Source organism: Impatiens glandulifera, chromosome 1 (genome assembly GCF_907164915.1).
Source record: "Impatiens glandulifera chromosome 1, dImpGla2.1, whole genome shotgun sequence".
In the NCBI taxonomy this organism is placed as follows: domain Eukaryota; kingdom Viridiplantae; phylum Streptophyta; class Magnoliopsida; order Ericales; family Balsaminaceae; genus Impatiens; species Impatiens glandulifera.
The window spans coordinates 114,398,387-114,420,710 of NC_061862.1; the positions used below are offsets into that span (position 1 = coordinate 114,398,387).

The 22,324-nt window shown below is 29.3% G+C and overlaps 1 long non-coding RNA gene across 8 annotated transcripts; it reads left to right on the forward strand.

Annotated features, from left to right (window-relative positions):
• The first annotated feature begins 1,377 nt into the window (after nt 1-1,377).
• Nucleotides 1,378-4,331, forward strand: LOC124922411. 8 transcript variants are annotated; one of them, XR_007097830.1, is made up of 9 exons: nt 1,378-1,790; nt 2,198-2,295; nt 2,809-2,940; nt 3,120-3,163; nt 3,248-3,357; nt 3,453-3,576; nt 3,744-3,774; nt 3,969-4,007; nt 4,174-4,331. It is a non-coding gene; the product is annotated as an uncharacterized LOC124922411 (long non-coding RNA). The 8 variants fall into 8 exon arrangements; XR_007097838.1 differs by having other exon boundaries at nt 2,809-2,896; nt 3,092-3,163; XR_007097844.1 differs by having other exon boundaries at nt 2,809-2,896.
• The last annotated feature ends 17,993 nt before the right edge of the window (nt 4,332-22,324 follow it).

Genomic DNA, 22,324 nt, shown 5'->3' on the forward strand with positions numbered 1-22,324 from the left:
CCTTCAGCATGTTTATGTTTCTTTCCATGTCTTATTCTATATCTTTTCTGCTCTACCAAGAAACTAACAAGTGGAGATACGATTGTTTCTAAATTTTATAATAAGTGAGTGTGAGTGAAGGTACAAATCAATTAAAATATATATTAACCTAAACTAATATAACAACTAACCATTAACGACTATACTTTTATTTTGAGCATGAACAACTAGTCATATATTTCATCCATATTCATTATTGTCACCAACTACCGAAAAAAACTCTATTGAAAATATAAAATAAACAATTATTATAAAGAATTATGACTTATCAATAAAGTTGATTTATTCACAATTAACAATAAAATATTATTTTGAGCATTAATAATATATCATAACTATATTAGAGTGGAGATTTTAGATTATTATAAATAAATAAAATTATTTTATCATTTAAAAACTCCATATAAATTCTTGAGTGTTCGGAATTTATTGGTCTTGACTCCTTTAAGAACAAAGTTTTGTACTTCTTTGGCCATATTGTTTTTTTACCCATATTCCAAAAAGACTTCAGAACAGTGGATTAAAGTCAGAACAACAATCTTGAAACGACCTTATTCAAAACTTAGACAATTTTTCTCTGATGTGTCAAACGTGTCAGACGTACCTGTTGTGCTGAACGTGCCAGACGATCTTTACTCTGACCACGTTTCCCGTAACCGACTACCAAATCAACTGAATCGCGCGACTGAGCAACTGTGCCGATCGTACCGATCGTGCTGACTGTGCTGAACGTGCCGACGATCTTGATTTCGACACGATTCATGATTGAATATGAGAATGTGCATGTATTTGGAGAAGAACACTACAACAAAACAGGTATATGGTGACATATAATTACCAACATATATTAAGCGTTGGTAAAAGTTGAAAGAAAAATAAGACTTTGCCAACCTTTCCTAATCTATATGACAACCTTTATGAATTTTACTTTATTTTATTTTTATTTTCATAAACTCTTATAAATAAATGATTATGTAACATTTTGTTTTTATTTTAATATTTATCTATATGTTAAGTTTTTACATTTTAAAGTTTTTTTTAATTTTTTTAATTCTATATTAGATTAACAATTGAAATCAAATTATATATTTTTTTATTTAAAGCTTAAATTTATTTATTTTATGAGTCAATTAAATATAAATTTTTTATTTATATTAAATTAATTAAATAAAATTATTATTAGATGAAATAAAATAAAATAAATATTTAAATAAATAATATAATAAATTAACTAATAAATAATTTATTTATAATTTTCAGCTTCAAAATCAATGTATTTATAATTTTTTAGGTTAAAAATCAATCAAATAAAAACTGAATCCAAAACGGACATTTTCATTCTTGCCAAAATTACGAAATTAAACAGAAGAAACAAGTGCTCTCTCTATCTCTTCGAATACCCTAACTCCGGGAGCAAAAGATTTCCGTCACCTAGAAGATTTCGGGATTGAAAATATAGATCAATCGATAGAGAAGGCAATTCAGGCAAGTAATTCCAAAAGGATCGTCGATATTGTCTCCGAGACGGCAAAGCGGTCTAAGGAGTTTGCCGCCGAGGCCAAAGCCGTTGCTGACCACCGCATTAAGTCCCTTACTGAGCAGATCCCCTCCATCACTCTTCTCAATGCCTCATCGCCTTTCTCCGATGATCCAATTCCTGTAGATCTTGAGATATTCGGTATCACCGACGATCTGAGACAGTTCGCTCGAGGTTTCACGGTCACAGCGTTTCAGAATTTCCCCAATTCATGGTAATCGAAGAAATTTGAACTTCAGTTTCAATTTTAGTGGATCTAGAAAGAGTTGAAGCTCTTATATGTATGTATCCTTATTTCAAATTCTGCCTTATTCCAAAATGAACTCTTAAGGAATCCAGCTTTAAATTAAGTTATTGCGGTTCAATTTTATTTTAGATTCGATCTGAAATTCGAATATCATTATTTACTTCAGAAGATTCTTTAAGGACTCTTTATCTTTTAGAACCACCTTCTATTACATCATCTGAATTACCTTTTATTAAGAATAATATAGTCATAAGGATAATTCTCCCAGTATTTCATACATTGAAGTAAATTCTTGGTAATCTCCTTTTATGAAGTAGCTTTGGACCAGTTCATAAACTGTCATTTAACTTGTTTCCTTTGATTTTGATTTGTAGATGATTCTATAGTTTCTGATGTGCCAACAGTATTAAATGAGAGGCAGAGTGGTAGCAGAAACATGCATTGATCCTTGACAAGGACCTTAATTTCAAAGGTTTGATCCTTGATATTATTTTCCTCTTATATTATGAGTTCTATAGTGTTTGTAATGGCCAGCAATTGAAACAGTTCTATAAACTATATGAAGTAATTGTTCTTGCAATGTCTGGCTTTACATTCTTTTTTTGGACTACACTTACCTAGTTGAACCTTAATACATGGGGCCATATTTGAGTCCTATAATTTAGAAAAGTGGGCAGTATCATCTGAAGTAGTTCGGTCCATATATCATCTCAGACTGCAACTTCTACTAATTCTAATGGAAACTCTGGACTTTGAAAGCCTCCTCCAAATGATTCATGATAAAAAGCCTTTTAGGTGATCATGACGGTTTATTATGTTCTTGCATTTTCTTTATGGTTCTTTTATGGTTATGGTTCCTTTGTCTTGTGTTGACTCTTCTAGAAAAGAGGAAAACAATATACTGATGGTATGATCTTCAATAATATGCTATATTGGGCTAAAATATTTAATGCATTTTGTAATTACATGCCTAATATTGTTGCAGGAATTGATCATCTTGGCTATCTTCGTCAAGCATTTGAAGTTGGATCCTTCAATTATTTTCTTGAAAGTGAGATACTAAAGGTTCTGAAGTGAGTTTCTTGGCTAATACTTGTTACTCTGCTCTGTTTCTTGGGTATGCTTTGCTCAAGACCACACCTTCATTATATGTTTCTGTCTTGCCAACTATATAGCCTTTGTTGGAAGCTTCACATTTGCTTTATTCATTAGTTCCTTTTCTCTTCTGTTTACATCTGAATCTTGTTTTCTTCGCCGCATGCTATTAGTTTGATGGGCACTGGTGGCTCACTGTAGGTTAAAAATTCTGGCTTGGATAGGCACATTGAAACTAACTTATGGTAAACTTGAACCAATTATTGCTTCCACATCTATGCAAATTATGCATCGTATTTTGTTAGATGATGGCTCTTTTTTTCATGCAGGGTAATTATGGCTGTAACTATTTGCAGTTTGATAAAAACATATCGTTTAGCCACAATGGTCCATTAATGATGTCAATGAGCATTGGTACACTGGCAAGAATGTTAAAATGGTATTTCATTCTCTGTTAGTCAAAATGATAATTTTGTCATTCCCTACTTATTTCTTACATTTCCTAGTATCTGAATTATAGTTATTAATTTCAAGGGACAGGCTGGCATGTTAACCAAATGTGAAGTTTGGCAACAATTGCATTAGACTCCACTATGGGAGCTGTTTATTGAGTTGTGAATCACAAACCATCTGGTTCTTTAGGGTGTAAATTCTTCTTGTAAGTCTTGATACCTCATATAAATCTTAGTGGCCCTATTTCTAAACCTTCCCATGAATAAGATCAGTTAATATCCATGCCTTTTGAGATAGACACTTAATCCTTTATTAAATTGACCATGGTCTTGCACCTTTTATGTCAACAATGATTGTTTGTTGTTTCTTCAGGTTGCCTGCTTCACTACACTTAATAAGAAAGGTGATACTCATTCATGCTTAAATTTATTGAGGGTTGGTAAACACAATGTTTATTTTGTGCTAAAAAATCTAAATCTTGTTTTTAACTTCTTATTATTTTTTATTTATTTGAAACCTAATTATGAAAGAAGACATGGGTTTATTTGTTAAGAACAGTGTATTTAACTATTTATTTTTTTCGATTTTTATTTGCAGGATATATTGCGTTTTCATGATATTTACTTCTTGACAAAAGTGAGTAATTCTTTTCATTCTTAATTAGTGTTATTATTTTTTTTAAGATTGGTTTCAATAAAGATAAGATGGCATGAACATGGGGAAATCATTATGAAATATGATTGAACTAAATGATTTGGTTAATATATTTTGGGTTTGATGTTGTTTGGTGTTTCTTCCTTAGGCGGTGCAGTTTGAAAATGAAGGGGACTAATAAGAGGAACTGCATATCTTGCCAATTTATCATTTATTATTTTTTTATAGTATTTTAGTATATAAATTTGTCTTTTAGTTTAATTGATTTTTAAATTATTTGAACATTATTAAAAATTTTAATATCTAGTTAATAATTTTTATATTTGACTATGATGTAATTTTATAAGATAATATGGTATAAAAAATTTATAATTCTTTTGTTATTATTTAAAATGTCATTTAATGAGATAATTCTTTTGTTATTATTTAAAATGTCATTTAATGAGATAATAGGAGAAAATGAAGTTCTAAATGTCCTTTCTATAGTAATTATGTAATTTGAAAAAATGCAAAAATAAAATAAAAAATAGAATTAAAAATAAAATATAAAATAAAATTGTTAAAACTTAAATAGACTTTTAGCAACGCTTAAATTAGTGTTACCGACGCTTAATTAAGCGTTGTTATAACTTATGCCCACCCTGCTTCTGGCGACGCATAAATAAGTGTCGGTGATATTTTTGGCGACGCTTTTAAAGGTTGGTAGAAGTCTTTTTAAGCGTCGCCAATAGTCATTTTTGTTGTAGTGGAAATTTAAGATTTCGTCGCTAGAAAATTCTCGTCGAAAATCTCTAGAGCTTTTTTCTCACTAGGGTTTTGAGTATTTGTTCTTTATGTTTTTTTTTGTATATATAAAATTATTGTGTACTTAAAAGTAACTTTACATTATTATTATTATTATAATTGGGGAACTTTTATTCGAAAATCTTGTGAAACCGATTGGAAAATACATTTATCTTCTTGAGAACCTTTAGAGTCTTTAAGTTTTTTTTGTTGCTTGTGGTTTAACATTTTGTTTCTCGTTGTTTTATCATTAATTATTTCTCATTTTGTTGAGAGTGTTTAGTGGTACTCATTTTGTATTATTTCGTTGTTACTCATTTATAACATTTTGGATTTAAAACAAATATGAGTAGATAAGTAACTTCGTGTGTTCAATTTAAAAAAAAACTTTATAAATCGCAATATATTATTAGTATGAATGAATGAAACAAGAGTATGTAGAAAGGTACACAAGAATGTACTTAAACAAATCAAAAGATAATGCACTATAATTGTAAAAATTGCTATAAGACATTGAATAATATATAGTTAATCGTGCATCCAAAGTTTTGTAATAACTGTTTTTTTAATATATATAATGATAGGGAACTCGTATTTGGGTCCGCGAAAATACACGAAAATAGAATATTCTATTTAAACACCGAATATTCTCTCTTCTCTTATTAATTAATTTCTCTCTCTTCCTCTACGAATTAATTAATTTATCTCTCTTTTCTCTCACTAATTAATTTATTTAAACCTTAAACTCTAAACCCTAAACTCTAAATTTTAAACCCTAATTAATATCTCTATTAGTTTAGTTGAATTATAAATTTATCAGTAAAAAAAATAATTTATTAATAACTAGTTAGTGGAGAGAAAATAATTAATCGTATTTATTAATAATTAGTTTGTGGAGAGAAAATAATTAAACGTGAGAATATAAATATTAAATAAATATAATAAAACTAAAAAAAATATTAATAAGTCAATAGTAAAAAATAATAATAAAAAGAAAAAAAAAAGGACATAAAGAATAAATAAAAAAATATTTGATAAATAAAAGAATTGAAAAGTCATAAAAATATAAAAGAATAAAAGAGATAAATTCATAATTCAACTAAACAAATTATATTAATTAGGGTTTAGAATTTAGGATTTAGGGTTTAGAGTTTAGAATTTAGAGATTAGGGTTTAGGGTTTAGTGAAAAAGGAAATTATTAATTAATAAATACAACACATTAGGTTTTATTTAAACATATTATTAAAATATTTAATGTGAAAGTTTGTTTTAAAGTGTTGAGTTATTTACTAGTTAAATTAAATGAGAGATAATAAATATTAAAGAAATTAGTGAAATAATTAATCATGAAATAGGGATAAATTAATGGTAGAAGTAGAAAAAAATTAATTATTAAGAGGAGAGAGAATATTCCGTGTTTAAAAGGAATATTCTATTTTCGCGGACTTTTGCGGCCCCAGATTTGCGTTCCCTATCATTATATATATGGAAAACCTAAAATATATTTACAAAACACTGAAAATTAAATGATATATTAGAGAATATTAATAATTTAGGATATGTTATTGTTATTTGTTAATGTAGAAAAATATGCTTATTACTAAAATTGATAATAAAAATTATTATTATAAATTTTAGCAAGAGGACAATGAAATTGTTATTGAGAAGATTTGTAATTTTTTTTATGACTTTATATATATATATATATATATATATATATATATATATATATATATATATATATATATATATATATATATATATATATATATATATATATATATAAAGTTAGTGTGTACTTAAAAGTTACTTTACAATATTAATATTAATATTAATAATATTATTATTATTATTATTATAATTGCGGAACTTTTATTCGAAAATCTTGTGAAACCGGTTAGAAAATACATTTATCTTCTTGAGAACATTTAGTCTTTAAGTTTTTTTTTGATTGTTTGTCGTTTAACATTTTGTTTCTCGTTGTTGTTTTCTCATTAATTATTCGTCATTTTTTTAGAGTGTTTAGTGGTACTCATTTTGTATTATTTTGTTGTTAATCATTTATATCATTTTGAATTAAAAAAAATATGAGTAAATAAGTAACTTCGTGTGTTTAATTTAAAAAAACTTTATAAATCACAATATATTGTTAGTTTGAATGAATGAAACAAGACTATGTAGAAAAGCACACAAGAGTTTACTTAAACAAATCAAAAGATAATGCACTATAATTGTAAAAATTGCTATAAGACATTGAATAATATATAGTTAACCGTGCATCCAAAGTTTTGTAATAATTAATTTTTTAATATATATATATATATATATGAAAAACTTAAAATACATTTACAAACACTGAAAATTAAATGATATATTAGAGAATATTAATAATTTAAGATATGTTATTGTTATTTGTTAATGTAGAAAAATATGCTTATTACTAAAATTGATAATAAAAATTATTATTATAAATTTTAGCAATAGGACAATGAAGTTATATAAATTAAAACATTAACTTTATGCTTTGCACCTTCATGACCACGTTACTCTATTTTTGTTTTAAGTTCCAAATTAGAATGGTTAGTCTGCCGCTAATTTAATCTCATAAGTTACATTATTAACTCTCACTTATTTGGATTGACATTTGCAAGAGTAATCCCTATTTCCTTTACTAGGTAATTAGCATACAACAATTGCAAATTTTCTTTTAACATTTAAATCTCATTACATTCATTTTGGTTTGATGTTTTTGTCTACTTAATTTTTTATTTTTTTAATTAGAAATGACATCTTCCTCGATAATTGCTAGGAACGCGTACATGTTTCTAGCAAGATGTCCCGTAAAGAGTGAACACTTTTGGTGCGACTTATCTGGCCTAGATAGAAGCGTGAAGAGACACAAATGCAAACATTGCAATTATAGGTTCCACGACAATTGCTACAACACTATGACGATATGGAATGCTATGACGATATGGAATGCCGCTCGAGACCTAGAGGCGCTCATAAGTACTTGACTAGAGATGCCCCTACGCCATTTTGGTTAAATGGGTGCAAAGAAATTGGGGTTATAATCATATTCAAATGTGAGTCGTGTTATTATAGGCTCCATAAGAAGTGCTTCCATATGCAAAAGAAGTGCAAGTCTTTTCCTCCCACAAACGCAATTTTCTCTGAAAAAGTGTTCAAATTCATTCATCAAAATCCAATTTTTATATTTTATTTTATTTATTTCACATACTTGTTATAAATGATTCAAAGTATTCTTCTTCTTTTTTTCAAAATAGTTTTCTTATTCTTTTTAAAGTTTCTTTAATGGAGGGCACATATATAGCTCTAGTGATCGTTTGGACCCTTGTAACAAACCATGTGAATGAGTACAGGGTTGACCATTTATCTAATTGAAGAGAGTAAACATTTTGCTTGGAATTTTAATTGATTTTCCTTTATTTATATCTAGCTCGAGTTTTTCATTTTTGGCAGATTCAAATCATACTAATTTATAAATTTCTAATATATAATTGAAAATAATACAAAATTTTAATTCAAATTAGTTATATTTTAATATCAAAAGTTATTTATTCAAGTTTTAATTTAAGAAATTAGCACGGGCAAAAATTTAATTTTGGTTGTTGATGTAAGAATTTAAATTATACACGATCAGCACGGTTGGCATAACACAATCGGCGGTACGATCGACATGAATAACACGATCAGCACGAATGACACGATTCGCTAAGTAAGTGCTTATAATCCTAAATTTCTTAGAATTTCGTTGGTAGCTTTTCTGGATGCTTATTTCCTAATTGTGAGCATTGGTGTGTTCTCTAATCTTTGGTGTTCTCAGAGGTTGCCTTTTGAAACGATTTTTTCTCTAAATCTTTAGGGTTTCTGAATTGCCCTATTTTTGCATTTACTCTACTTTACTATTTGTTCTCTTCTTCAACAATGGGAAAAAAGAAGAGTAATAAAGCTAAGGAAGTCAAAGAGTTTGTTATTGAAGGTCTCAAGGAGATTGCTGAAGAAGTTATTCAAGAAAACATGACAAAAACAAAAGAAAATCAAATGCTGTGGAAAATTATGAAGAAAATAATGTAGGAAAGTATAGGAAGAAGGCTTCTGAAGAAAATAATATAGGAAAGCAAGGAAAGAATGAAGGAGTCTGGAAGGTTGGTAACAATGAAAGATCCAATTTATTTGGGCTCAAAAACCAAATCACCAAACTTCTGATGCATTTTAAAAAGGAGAGATTGTTCTTAATAAGGAGAAAGTTCAGCATATAATAATTCAACTCAATATTCATTATCTTCAGGACTGGAATTTGCTGAAGAAGGAAGAATATGAAGAGATAGTAAACTAGTGAGTGGCTATATTGAGGAAGCTGATGAAGGCCCCTAAATCGAAGACCTATACTATCAGGAGCAACTCTACCTGGAAAGTAAATGTGGTATGGAATAAAAATGTAGGGAAAAAGCTGAAAACCATGCCTACAAAGGGAAAATCTTCTTGAGGTATGTTAAAACAAAAGTGGAGATACTTAATTCTCCTTTTGAATTTAAATTTCCCAATGAAGTAGAAGAAAACTGCATAAAGGAATGGAAAAATGTGGTGGTAGGGAGTTATATTGGAAAAAACATAATATCATTCTCAATCACTAAAGAATCTTTAATGAAACAGTGGAAAGAAAATGGGCTGGAGAAGATCTCTGCAAATATTCATGATTTTTACTTTCTTCAATTCAAGAATGGGTCGAATCTGGATGAAATTCTAGAACATGGGAATACATATAATGGATCCAACTGTATAAAGTTGGAAAGATGGTCTGAAAATTTGAACATGTTAAGTAAACCTAAGGAGACGGCAAGATATGGTTCAAGTTTTGGAATATTCCTGCACACATGTACAAAGTAGAAGACATTAGTCATTTTGCAGGGTTATTGGGAAAACTATTATACATGGACCCAATAACAGAAGTTGGAGAGCATTTATCCTTTGCTAGAATTAGAATAGAGGTGAATCCTCATAGCACATTGGCGAATAATATGATAGTGGTCGATAAGAAAGGAAAATCTAATGTCATGGAAATCACTTATGAATGGAGACCAGACAGGTGTGCATTTTGAAATACTTTCAAACATGCCAACACGAAATGTGCTCAAACTATGGAAGATGAGTAGAAGATACTGAAAGACCAAGAAGCAAAAAATCAGGAAAAAAGAAACAGGGGAGTCTAAAAGAAAAGAGCAAAATGTAGAGGAAAAGAAAGAAGCAGAAACCAAGAAGGACTCTGAAAATGAAAAAAACAATTAAATTGAAGAAAATATATTAAGGGGGTTTCTATTGTTGAAGAAGAGAATAAAGGTAGTAATAAAACAGAGAATGAAGAATATGAAAGAAGTTGATTCTCAAACAAGTCAAGCTATAATACAGGAAACCATAGAGGAGGATACTCAGAATAATCAAGTTGAAGTAGATGTTACCAAGGCTATTGCAGAGGATACCATAGATGAAGCTGAAGGAAGTAAAAACAAGAATCATGAGACTGATCTAGAAATTCAAGTTGAGAACAACAAGGTGAAGAGCCCGAAAATCCTAGAAAATAATTATTTCTATCAAATTAGAACGGGTTCATATAAAGAAAAAAAATCAAAATGAGAATATGCAGTATTCATCAAACTCTTCAGTTCATCCCCCTTTCATTGCAAGAGAAATGGGAAGAGGAAGGAAAAAGAGAAGAGGAAGACAATCTGTTGATACAACAAGTTGGTATGGAAACAAAAATCATGATTGGGATTATTAAGATTTGATACAGTTTATAATCTTTGTCTGTAATCTTTGTTTGTATGTTTGATTGCTACTAATCATTTTCTTTAGAGTCGTTTGATTTTCATTCTTTAATCATAACTAAAGTTTGTCTAGCTTTGATCCTTAACCCTCCCACTTTTTGTTATGTTTAACTTCGAATAGAAAACTCTAAATTTTCTAAAAACAAATTTTAAATTTATGATACAGGCCTGTAATGGATCAAAATATCCTTTATGCCGGTTTCATAGATGACACCAGCTAGTTTGTCAATATGTCTTTCTGGTGTCACTCCATCACTCATATTTCTTTTTTTTTTGGAAAAACGACTTAGCGTCATTTCATTAAAAATTCCCAAAAACGGGAAAAAACCACGAGTTTAAGAGATCATTCTAGATAGGCCTAGAATGATTTTGAAGTCGTAACATTCTGAATAAAAGCTAAAAACGTAAATGAATTATCTGTTTACAATGCTTTCAATTCTAGTGAGTTTAAAAAACGGTAAATTTCAGTTCCTGCAGATATTCCAGTTCTGCTCCGTGCTTGGAATTCCTCTCCACGTTCCCGCGAGGGCGCTGCAATCCGATACAATATCTTTCCATAACTCGTCAATGCTCCTACGGGTTCTGTCATATACCCTTGCATTCCATTCTTGCCAAATGTTATACACCACTGCTCCAAAGCCGCACTTGAACACGCTTGTTGCAAATCTATTTCCCTTGGCTTTGAGTAGTGCCGCTTCTTTGATTTCATTTCATTCGCTCGGGAAACTGACCAGCTCCAGGCTTTTATAGAATCTGTCCCAAAGCTCCAAAACAATACAGCAGCTCCCGAATAGGTGATCTATGGTTTCTTCATTTCCTATGCATAGAAGACAGCTCGCGTCCGGGATGCTCATATACTTACTAATACGATCACGTGTGCTGAGTCTTTCCTAGAAGGCGAGCCATAGGATAAACTGGTGTCGAGGGATAATCTTCATTGACCATACAAGAGGAGCCCATTCTACTTTCTGCGCTTTTTCCCGGATTACCTCCCATATTTTCTTCAATACCAGCTTCCCATTGTCTTCAGCTTTCCATTCATGAATATCCGGTCTGTCGTATAGTTGTATGTTACTTATATGATCAAATATCCTCTTTCCTTCTGGAATTCTTCTCAAGAGCAAGTTCCAATTCCCGTCTTTGATGTCTCTGATTTTCGCTTTTGCGCAGTCCCTTCTGATACGAGTATTTTGAAACTCCTCCTTGTCGATGATAGGCTGGTTTTCAAACCAAGGGTCGTGCCAGAATAGAGTGCATTTCCCGTCCCCTAGTCGGATGTCATAAAGATCTGCAATATCGCTTCTTAGTTTAAGAATCTTTTTTAGAGACCAGCTCATACCTTCGTGAATTTTGCAGGTCCAGATGCTGGTTTCGTGTTTCATAAACCTCGTATGCACCCATTTGATCCATAGTGACTCCTGATTGCGCTCCAAAGCCCACAGATGCTTGAAGGTTAGAGTCTTGTTCCACTCGATACAGTTCTTCAAGTCCATGCCTCCCTCGTCCTTCGGTTTGCAGAGAGCGGTCCACTTGTCTTTCTTTCCTCCTCTTCCACTACTACCCCAGATAAAGTTTCTCATCAGTGTGTCGAGTTCCTTCATTACCTTCTTCGGAATGACCATTTGCTGCGCCCAATAGCCAACTATGCCCATAACCACGGTTTTGATAAGTTCGATCCTCCCTACATAAGAAAGTTTTTTCGCTGCCCAGCCAGATATCGTGTTTTTTACCTTTTCAATCAGCGGCTTGCAGTGTGAGATCTCGATCTGCTTCGCAGTTAACGGAATTCCTAAGTACCTTATGGGAAAGTTGCCTTCCTTGATGCCCATGATGTTGAAGATGTCCTGCTTTGTTTTGTCCTTCACGCCTCCATAAAATTCCACACTTTTGCTTTCATTAATAGTTAAACCTGTTACCTCAGAAAAGAACGTTAGTGAAACCCTAATAGTTTTAATGGAATCAACGTCTGCGTGCGCTAGAATGAACAAATCGTCAGCAAAGCATAAATGTGTTACCTCCTGTACCTCACAGAATGGGTGAAAGATGTATGGGCGATTCTTTTAGCATGGAGCTTGGGGTATATAATTATTATTAAAGTGTTTATGTAAAATGAGTTTTTAAGGGGTATTTTAATTAATTTAAACAAATTTGGACAATTTAAATTGAATAGAATAGAATGGAGAAAGTGAATTTCAAAGAGAGGCGTAGTTAGGCAAAGTTATTAGGAACAGTGATTGCAGTCTCTTCCAAATCTCAAACATCAACTACCCATGAAAGATTTACAGAGAATTGGATTGAAGGTCCCGTATTTGTCATCATCGCAGATGTCTCATATGTTGTTTATTGTGTTACCATGGTATATACACTTTTTGTTTATTGTTAATTTTCTCGATTTTTTTTGTCTTAACTTTTGTGGGTGAATTGTTTCCTTTCAGGGTAGTGTTCTTGTGGAGTATCCATCTCCTCTAGCAATAATATCGATAATATCGTTCTTAGGAGCAATTATGAATGTTGGAATTGCTTTAGGGTTGGAGTTCAAGTATCCCGCTTCATGGATTATCGGGTGGAATGTCATATTTTTGGCATATGTATACATAGTAAGTAATATTTATAAATAGTTTGAGTGAAAAAATATTAACTTTATTGGTATTGTGAATTTCAGGGAATAATTGTTTCAGGACTTATGGCATACATTATAAGTGCATTGACACAAATGAAAGGTCCGGTTTTTGTGGCGGCCTTTATCCCAACATCAATGGTCCTTGTTATGGTTATTGGTTTCATCGCACTAGGAGAGAGCATTCACGTCGGAAGGTTTTAAACTATTTCAATATATTTCTTTTAAATGAATTCTGATTAGACATAAAAATGTTTATAACTTTTAATCATATATATATATATTTTATTAGTTTGATAGGAACATTCTTTATTGTTTCGGATTTGTTCACTCTCCTTTGGGGAAAAGTGGAAATCTACCGCCACAATCTGAAGAGGAATCGCGACGTGAAGAGCAAGAAATGGAAAATGTAATTATGCCTAGTTCATAGTAATAAATGTACATATAGATATTTTTAGCAAAATAATGGGTTAGATTCCTTGTTCTATTAGTATGTAACACCTATATATATATAATTTCAAGTTAATAATAATAATAATAAATCTTGTATTTCATTTATAATCTCGATAAATGTTAGTTTGATATTATTCAAAATGATGTTATTATTATTAATTAATTTCATATTTGCCTGTTTAGCCTATTGTTAATGTATTGTATTAGTTTGACAAATTTATTATTCTATTATATTGTTTTTTATGTGTTTCAATAATATCTATTTATTACTTATTTATAATTTCAATCACAATTTTTTAATAATTCTATTTGTATAATCTTTTGTACATGGGTAAAAAATCATAAATATTTTTTTTTATCAAAGAGGTCTTACTCAATTAATAATTTCTAATTAAGAAATAATTATGTCGTCATTTACGACACTTTTGGACACTTTTGGTGCATGTATGTATTTGTGGATTAAAACATATTTTCTTATTAAATTATTATATATTTTTGGTTATAAATATTGTATATTTTATCAAAATTGTGTGAAAATGAAAAAAAAAATTTATTTATATTGAGTCTAAATTTAATTTCACTAAATTCTTTCAAGTTATTATATTAATTAATTTTAATTGTGTATGTTTGAATAATTTAATTTAATATATTTTCTTATATTTTGAAGAATGTGATTTTTTTTTTTTTTACTATTTATGATAATTTTATTTAAAATTTTGCTAAAATTTATTTTTTATTTTGTATTATAGTTAATATTTAAAATAATGCTACACTAGTTCTAGTTAGTTTTATATTCTTATTATAATTAAATTTTATAATAAAAGATTTATGTAACAATAGAGGAAAATTTATAAAACAAATATATTAATAATACTAAATGTTATCATGATAATTAGTAATATTAAGATTTTATTTTATTTATATAATATAATATATTTTATTAATATATATATAAATATAAATATATTAATTTTAAGTGTTTTGTTTCTTTATATAATATATAATATATATATATATATTTATTAATTTGTTTATGATTTGAAAATTTAAAATAAATTTTTTATACGTAGAATTTAGAATAATAAAATATTATAATAAAATTATTAAGATTTAATGTAAAAGAATTTTTTCAAAGATTTTATTTATTTATTAAGAAAGTGGCACGAACCCGTACGCGATAATTTATTTATTTTTGTTATTGAGGTGAAAATCTGAATTATAATTTAGAATTATTATTTTTAACTTTTAGTAAAAACACATTAGTTTTAGTTTTTTTTAAAAAAAATTATAACAAAATATTAATTTAATTCTTCCTCTACATATAATTATTTTTAAAAAAAATTTACCATTTCAAAAGGTTTTATTTATTATAAATATAAAATAAATTAAAATTATTTTATGATAAACTTTATTTCATGTTAATAATTAATTAATTAATTATTATGAGGATAAAAATTAATTATATACAATAGGAAGAAACCAATAAAAAAATATTAATAAATTTATTAATTATTCTTTACAATAATAATAAAATTTGATTAGTTTAGAACTTTCTAAATACAATCAAAATAAATCTAACATTTTTGGTTGTTTCGAGAGTGATCACATACATTATAAGTTCATTGACACAAATAAATGGCCGATTTTTGTGGGAGCCTTTAGCCCAACATCCATGGTTCTTGTTATGGTTGTTCACTTCATTGCACTAGGTACGAGAAAGCATTCATGTCAGAAGGTTTTAAACTATTTCAATCAGTGATAATTAAGAAACAATTACGAGTTCATTTGCGTGGAATAAAACATTTTTTCTTATTAAATTTTAATATTTTTTCGACTATATATATTGTATACTATACACAAATTGTGTGAAAAAATTGATAAAATCTCTATTTATATTAAGTTCAAATTTAATTTTATTAAATTATTTCAAATTATTATATTGATTAATACTAATTGATGCTATTGATAATTCAATTTAATACATTTTCTTATATTATTATTCATATCAAAAATTATTTTGTACCATGTATTAGTTTTTATTTAAAATCGTGTTGCACGAATTCTAGTAATGTTTTTGCACAAATTCTAGTTAAATTTATATTTTTATTCTAATTAAATTTTATATTAAAGTAAAAAATCTTACTAAAAAGATATATTAATAATAAAAATATATATTAATAATAGTAGATATTGTAATATAATTAGTAATATGATATTAATTTTAAGTGTTTTTGTTTTATATATATATATATATATATATATATATATATATATACTACTTATCACACACCTTAAATAGATGGTATACATCTTTCAACAACTCTATAGAGCACAAAAGAAAACTCACTTCATGACACCTAAGGAAAGGAAGTGGATAAGACTAAATAAGGAAGGAGGTAGCGAGAGCAAAGATACTTTTAGGTTCTATCCTAGCTACTCTATAAATTAGAATTTCCTTCACTCCCGGAAGGGCCGGGCCTATCTGTTCTCTTTCTCTATCCTTACGCCAGGTCCGAGCATTGCTCATATATAGCACAGTGATGAAAGACCTGCTTAGCTTAACAAGAGCGGAGTCGTTTACAGCTATCTGCTTTAGATCCGTTGTCGGATAATGAGATTATCATTAAATGGCTATTCCGGATTCAAGTTTTGAGATAGGGGTATTTAACTGACTGAACCGTCTGTCTATCTTAGGAAGTCAACTAACTGTGAGACTTCCCTCCCATGGAGCGGTACGAAGCCACTCACTTTGTCTCCATCATATTCCGAGGTTAACTGAGACAGGGGTGGAAACTGAGTTAGAGGTGCAACAAACTACGTTTTAGCCTCAATCTTCTTGGAGCTCTGACCTGGTTATTTAGCTTTTATTTTCTATTTTTCCTATTCCGATTGTGAGACTGGAAGTAGGGTTCTCCCTAAAGGGCTGGTTCTGCTTCTTAGCCCTCCCCCTCATCTGGGAGTATAAAAGATTGAGCTTTTAGGTAGCGAATCCCCTGGAAGGAGATAAGAGGCAGAGAGGGCCAGAAAATGAGGTGAGGAATGATTCTAATGGCTTTCTTGCGTAAGGCACTTTCAAAAGCTAGCTGGTGGAATAGAACTGTCTGCAAGGGGTACTGGGACTAGAGCATAGATGGGTACTGACACGAAGACTAGTGGACCCAGCATGTCAACTATAGAAAGTCTTACCGGTCGGAATAGAAAGAAACTAGCCTGAGGAAAGACTCCGTCCTATCTTAAGTCAACGAGGAGGGTAGCAGGATGCTTCGCCTTTACACTGTCCTAATCATGCAAGTTGTGACGGGTAACAATTTCTAATTGCATAGAATATAAAATAGTTCCAGCAGAAGACGAAGAAGTGGAATATGATCGACTAACAATCAACTATTTACAGAAAATTACTCATACATAATAGTAAGCCTAGCGAAGAGTCAACCTAAAGGATAAATGTAAATCCTAGCCTACAGTGTGATAGTCTGTCTAGAACCAAGGGAATCAGAAGACTGATTCGCAGCTCTCTACTCTAAATCATTCCGAAGTAAGTTACGGGTCTAGCTCAGCTCTAAGCCTAGGATAGGACCTTGTCCAGGAACCAATCTTTTATTTTCCCTATCTGATGATTATCATGATGCCTGAACTGGTAGAATCCCTACTAATCACCGATGTTGGTGCCTTTTCTGCTCTTGTCGGAGTAGCTACTCTTGGTGCTTTTGTAAAGGCATAGCGTAAGGAAGCTTTGCTTCTTCTTATTCATCTGGGGCGGATCACTCTCCTATGTAAGTAGCTTGTTCATCATCTGGCGCAAGGCCTGTCTGAGCTCCCTTTATCAAAAAGTCAAGGGTGTTTCGGGATTGTCATTTCAGGAGTGAGATGATTTCGTTGCCCCAAGCCAGATCTACTCATTTATTCGGATGCTCTTAGGTGGGAAGGGGTCGTATGAAGCCCAGATAACACTAAAAGGCCTCGTACTCTTTTTCGCAGGTTGAATTCCTTATTCTTATTCAGAAGGCGCGCAAATCGATGGCGGAGTTCTTTTAGCTCCCTCGGTAAAGGAAGCTTTATTCTTCAAGGGTCTAACCTGGAGCATCTCAGTTTTCTATAGGGTATTTTTCAATCTTACAAGGGATAATAATCGGAGTAAGTTCCCTAGCTCAATCCTATTGATTCACCCGTTGGGCTAATAGCACCAGGCCCTGCTTTCTCTTTTCTTGTCATTCGTTCTCTTAATGTGAGAGCGCTTTAACAGTCGTAGTACTGAAGTAGCTTAGAATATTATCTGTGGAGGGCCTTCCCCTTTATCTGTTGTAGTCAAAGCATGTTAAGTGTCCCTATTCCTTAGTATAAAACGGACGTCAAGCAAGCCAGATGGGTCTCAGGTTATCTGAGGGAAAGAAGGGGCCATCAAAAGGGCTTTTTTCTGATGATAGAATGCTTCCGTCCATGGAGTTCGCCATGGTTGCCCAACAGAAAGAGGTCGTATCTTTTCTTGGGGTTGTCTGGCTGTAGTGAGTAAAGCGTTGTTAATCCCTACAATTATGAAATCTTTGTGGTCCACGTAACTGTATAGAAAGAAAGAAAGGTTGTTGCTCTCTTCTCGTTATAGAGTGACCGTTTACACACCTTCTCGGGCCAGTGTAGTGAATCTATCCCATTATGACAGTGAAACGAGCTAAAGATGCCGATTAGAAAGGCAAGGGAGCTGAAAAAGGTGAGTACGTGCGAAAAGCGAGCCCTTACTATAACCAACCTCACAGATGAAACACAATCTTTGACTTTTACACCGATGTATCGTACTCTCTCGACCAAGTCATCATAAGAAAATACTGACTAATCTTTCCGAACCGAAGTGAAAGAAGGAGGGAAGGCGCGCTACAACTAACATAACAGCCAGCTGAAAAAACGTTAGCTAGCTAGGCTAGCGTGGGCTCCAACCAGGTGAGGGCATTTCTCTCATTGGGTGGCTTGACAAAGAAAGAGTCATTAGCTAGGGTCACCAGTATAAAGATAATCTCGCTAACCTGGTTTTTTATTTTTATTCTTACCTTTGGGTGGCTGTTTCTTAGGATCATCAGCTTTATGTGCAGAGTGCGATTGACTCTTCTTATCTTGATAAGTATTATTGATACTATTCAGTTTTGTTTCAGAAGTCATAATAGCTAGTTGAGACTCTAAATCATTAATTCTTTTGTCTTTCCGATCTGATTCTTCCCGAAGACATTTCATTTCATATGTTCGTATCCTATTTTCTCTACCAGCGTAGTTTGTAACATTCAATAGCGCTGTGTCCACCCACCAATGCTCATTATCATGCACGGGTTCCCTCTTGTTACCAATTCTGATTCCAAGTGAAACTAGTGTTTCCTTTTTGGTAATGTTCAGTCTTTCCCAATCTATTTTGAAGTTAGATTCCACAGTGGTCTGTTGTGTTCTAGATAGATCAGCGTATTGTGACTCAAACCATTCTTCATTGACCAATTCTTTTGCAAGACCCTTGTGTTTAATGATTACCTTGCCTTCTTTAGGCAAAAGATAATAACTCTTTGCTGCTAAGAATAAGCCTTTCTCTAGGATGTGTTTTAATTTAAACTTACCTAATACAGTTGAAGAGACCTTTTCTTCAGGAAGAGGACTGCTAAGAACAACAGAGTCCGTATCAGTCATCTCTTGAAATGTGTGGATACATCTCAATCCGAGCACAAGCTGTAATCGCTGCTGACAATTGAACGGCGCTTATCCTTGGAGGACTCCACTCAGAGTCGGGGGCATCTTCGGTATTGGTATTGTAAGAGACAATATATATATTATCGCTAAGCTTGTTCCCAGAGATGAAATCCGGTTTCTTAAGCAAAGAGTTATATCGATCAACATCGCAGACCTCAGTGATCGGGTTTTTTGGGTTAATACCAAATCTCCCATATAGTGAGTTCATTAGTATCTTATAAACAAAGGACATCGCGCTATTACCGGTTTACCGGTTTTCTTAGGTATATATATATGCTTTTTATTATTTTATTTATGATTTAAAAATTTAAATCATAATAAATTATAAATTTTTCACATGTAGAATTTAAGAAGTACAATATTATAATCAAAATATTCGATTTTAATGTAATTTTTTTTTAAAATTTTATTTATTTATTAAGATAGTAGCACGAACCCGTGCACAAGAATTTATTTATTTTTGTTATTATGTGAAAATTTAAATTATTATTTAGAATTATTATTTTTAACTTTTAGTAAAAAATACATTAATTATTTATTTTTTCATCAGAAAATTATAAATAAAATATTAATTTAATTTTTCTTCTACATATAAAAAAAATAAAAAATCTTTACCATTTAAATTTATTTATTTATTTTAAATATATAATAAATTAAGTTGATTTTAAGATAATTTTATTTCATGTTAATAATTAATTAATGATCATGAGGATAATTAATTAATAATTGGCCACTAGAAGAAATCAGTAAAAAAATATTAATAAATTTATTAATTATTCTTTGTAATAATAATATAAATTGACTGAGTTGAGAACTTTATAAATACAACCAAAAATAAATCTAAAATTTTTTGGGTTGTTTGGAGAGTGATCACATACATTTTAAGTTCGTTAACACAAATGAAGAGCCCTATTTTTGTGATAACCTTTAGACCAACATACATGGTTCTTGTTATAGTTATTGACTTCTATGTATTAGGAGAGAGAATTTATGTAGAAGGTTTTAAACTATTTCAATATGTGGTAATTAAGAAAAAATTACAAGATCATTTACGTGGAATAAAACATATTTTCTTATTAAATATTTATATTTTTCGATTATAAATATTGTATATTCTACCAAAATTGTGCGAAAGAAATTGATAAAATCTCTATTTACATTAAGTCCAAATTTAATTTTATTAAATTTTTTTAAATTATTATATTGATTAATATTATTTGATGCTATTGATAATTCAATTTAATATATTTTCTTATATTATTACTAATGTCAAAAATTATTTTTTATAATTATAATTTTTTATTTAAAATCGTGTCAAAAATTATTTTTTAATGTGCATTATAGTTTGTTTTTTAAAATCGTATGGCACGAATTCTAATAGTATTGCATGAATTCTAGCTAGTTTTATATTTTTATTCTATTTAAATTTTATATGAAAAGATTGACGTAATAATAGTAGAAAATCTTATTAAAAGGATATATTAATAATAGTAAATGTTATAATGATAATTAGTATTATGATATTAATTTTATGTGTTTTTGTTTTTTTATATAATTTATATATATATATATATATATATATATATATATATATATATATATATATATATATATATATATATATATATTAATTTTAAGTGTTTTTGTTTTCTTCATATAATATAATATAATATAATATAATATAATATAATATAATATAATATAATATATATATATATATATTTTAATTTTAAGTGTTTTTGTTTATTTATATAATATAATATAATATAATATTATATAATATTATATTATATTATATTATATTATATTATATTATATTATATTATATTATATTATATTATATTATATTATATTATATTATATTATGAGTTTTTCATTATTTTGTTTTTGATTTTCAAATTTAAATCATAATAAATTATAAATTTCACATATATAAAATTTAAAATAATAGAATATTATAATCAAATTATTCGATTTTAATGTAAAAATATTTTCTTAAAGTTTTAATTTATTTACTAAGAAAGTGACACAAACTATGCGTGCATGAGAATTTATTTATTTTTGTTGTTCATGTAAAAATCTAAATTATAATTTAAAATAATTATTTTTAACTTTGAGTAAAAACACATTCATTTTAGTTTTTTTCTTGAAACAATTATAAATAAAATATTAATTTAAATTTTTTTTACATATAAAAAATTTAAAAATCTTTAACATTTAAAAAAGTTTAATTTATTTTAAATATATAATAAATTAAGTTAATTTAATGATAATCTTTATTTTAGGTGAATAATTAATTAATTATTATGTGGATAATTAATTAATTATTGGCCATGAGAAGAAAACAATAAAGAAAATACTAATAAATTTATTAATTATTCTTTCTAATAATAATATAAATTCACTAAGTTGTGAATTTTCTAAATATAACTAAAATAATCTAACATTTTTTTTTGTTTCGGGAGTAATCGTATACATTATAAGTGTATTAACATAAATGAAGGGCCCGATTTTTGTGGCAGCTTTTAACCCAACATCCATGGTTCTTGTTATGGTTATTTACTTCATTGCACTAGGAGAGAGCATTCATGTCGGAAAATTTTAAACTATTTCAATTAGTGGTAATTAATAAACAATTATGAGGTCATTTGTGTGGAATAAAATATTTTTTCTTATTATTTTTTTATATTTTTTCGATTATAAATATTGCATACTACACAAAAATTGTGTGAAAAAAATTTAATAAAATCTCTATTTATATTAAGTTCAAATTTAATTTTATTAAATTCTTAATACTAATTGATGGGATTGAAAATTCAATTTAATATATTTTCTTATATTATTACTTATATAAATTTATTATTTTTACGATGTATTAATT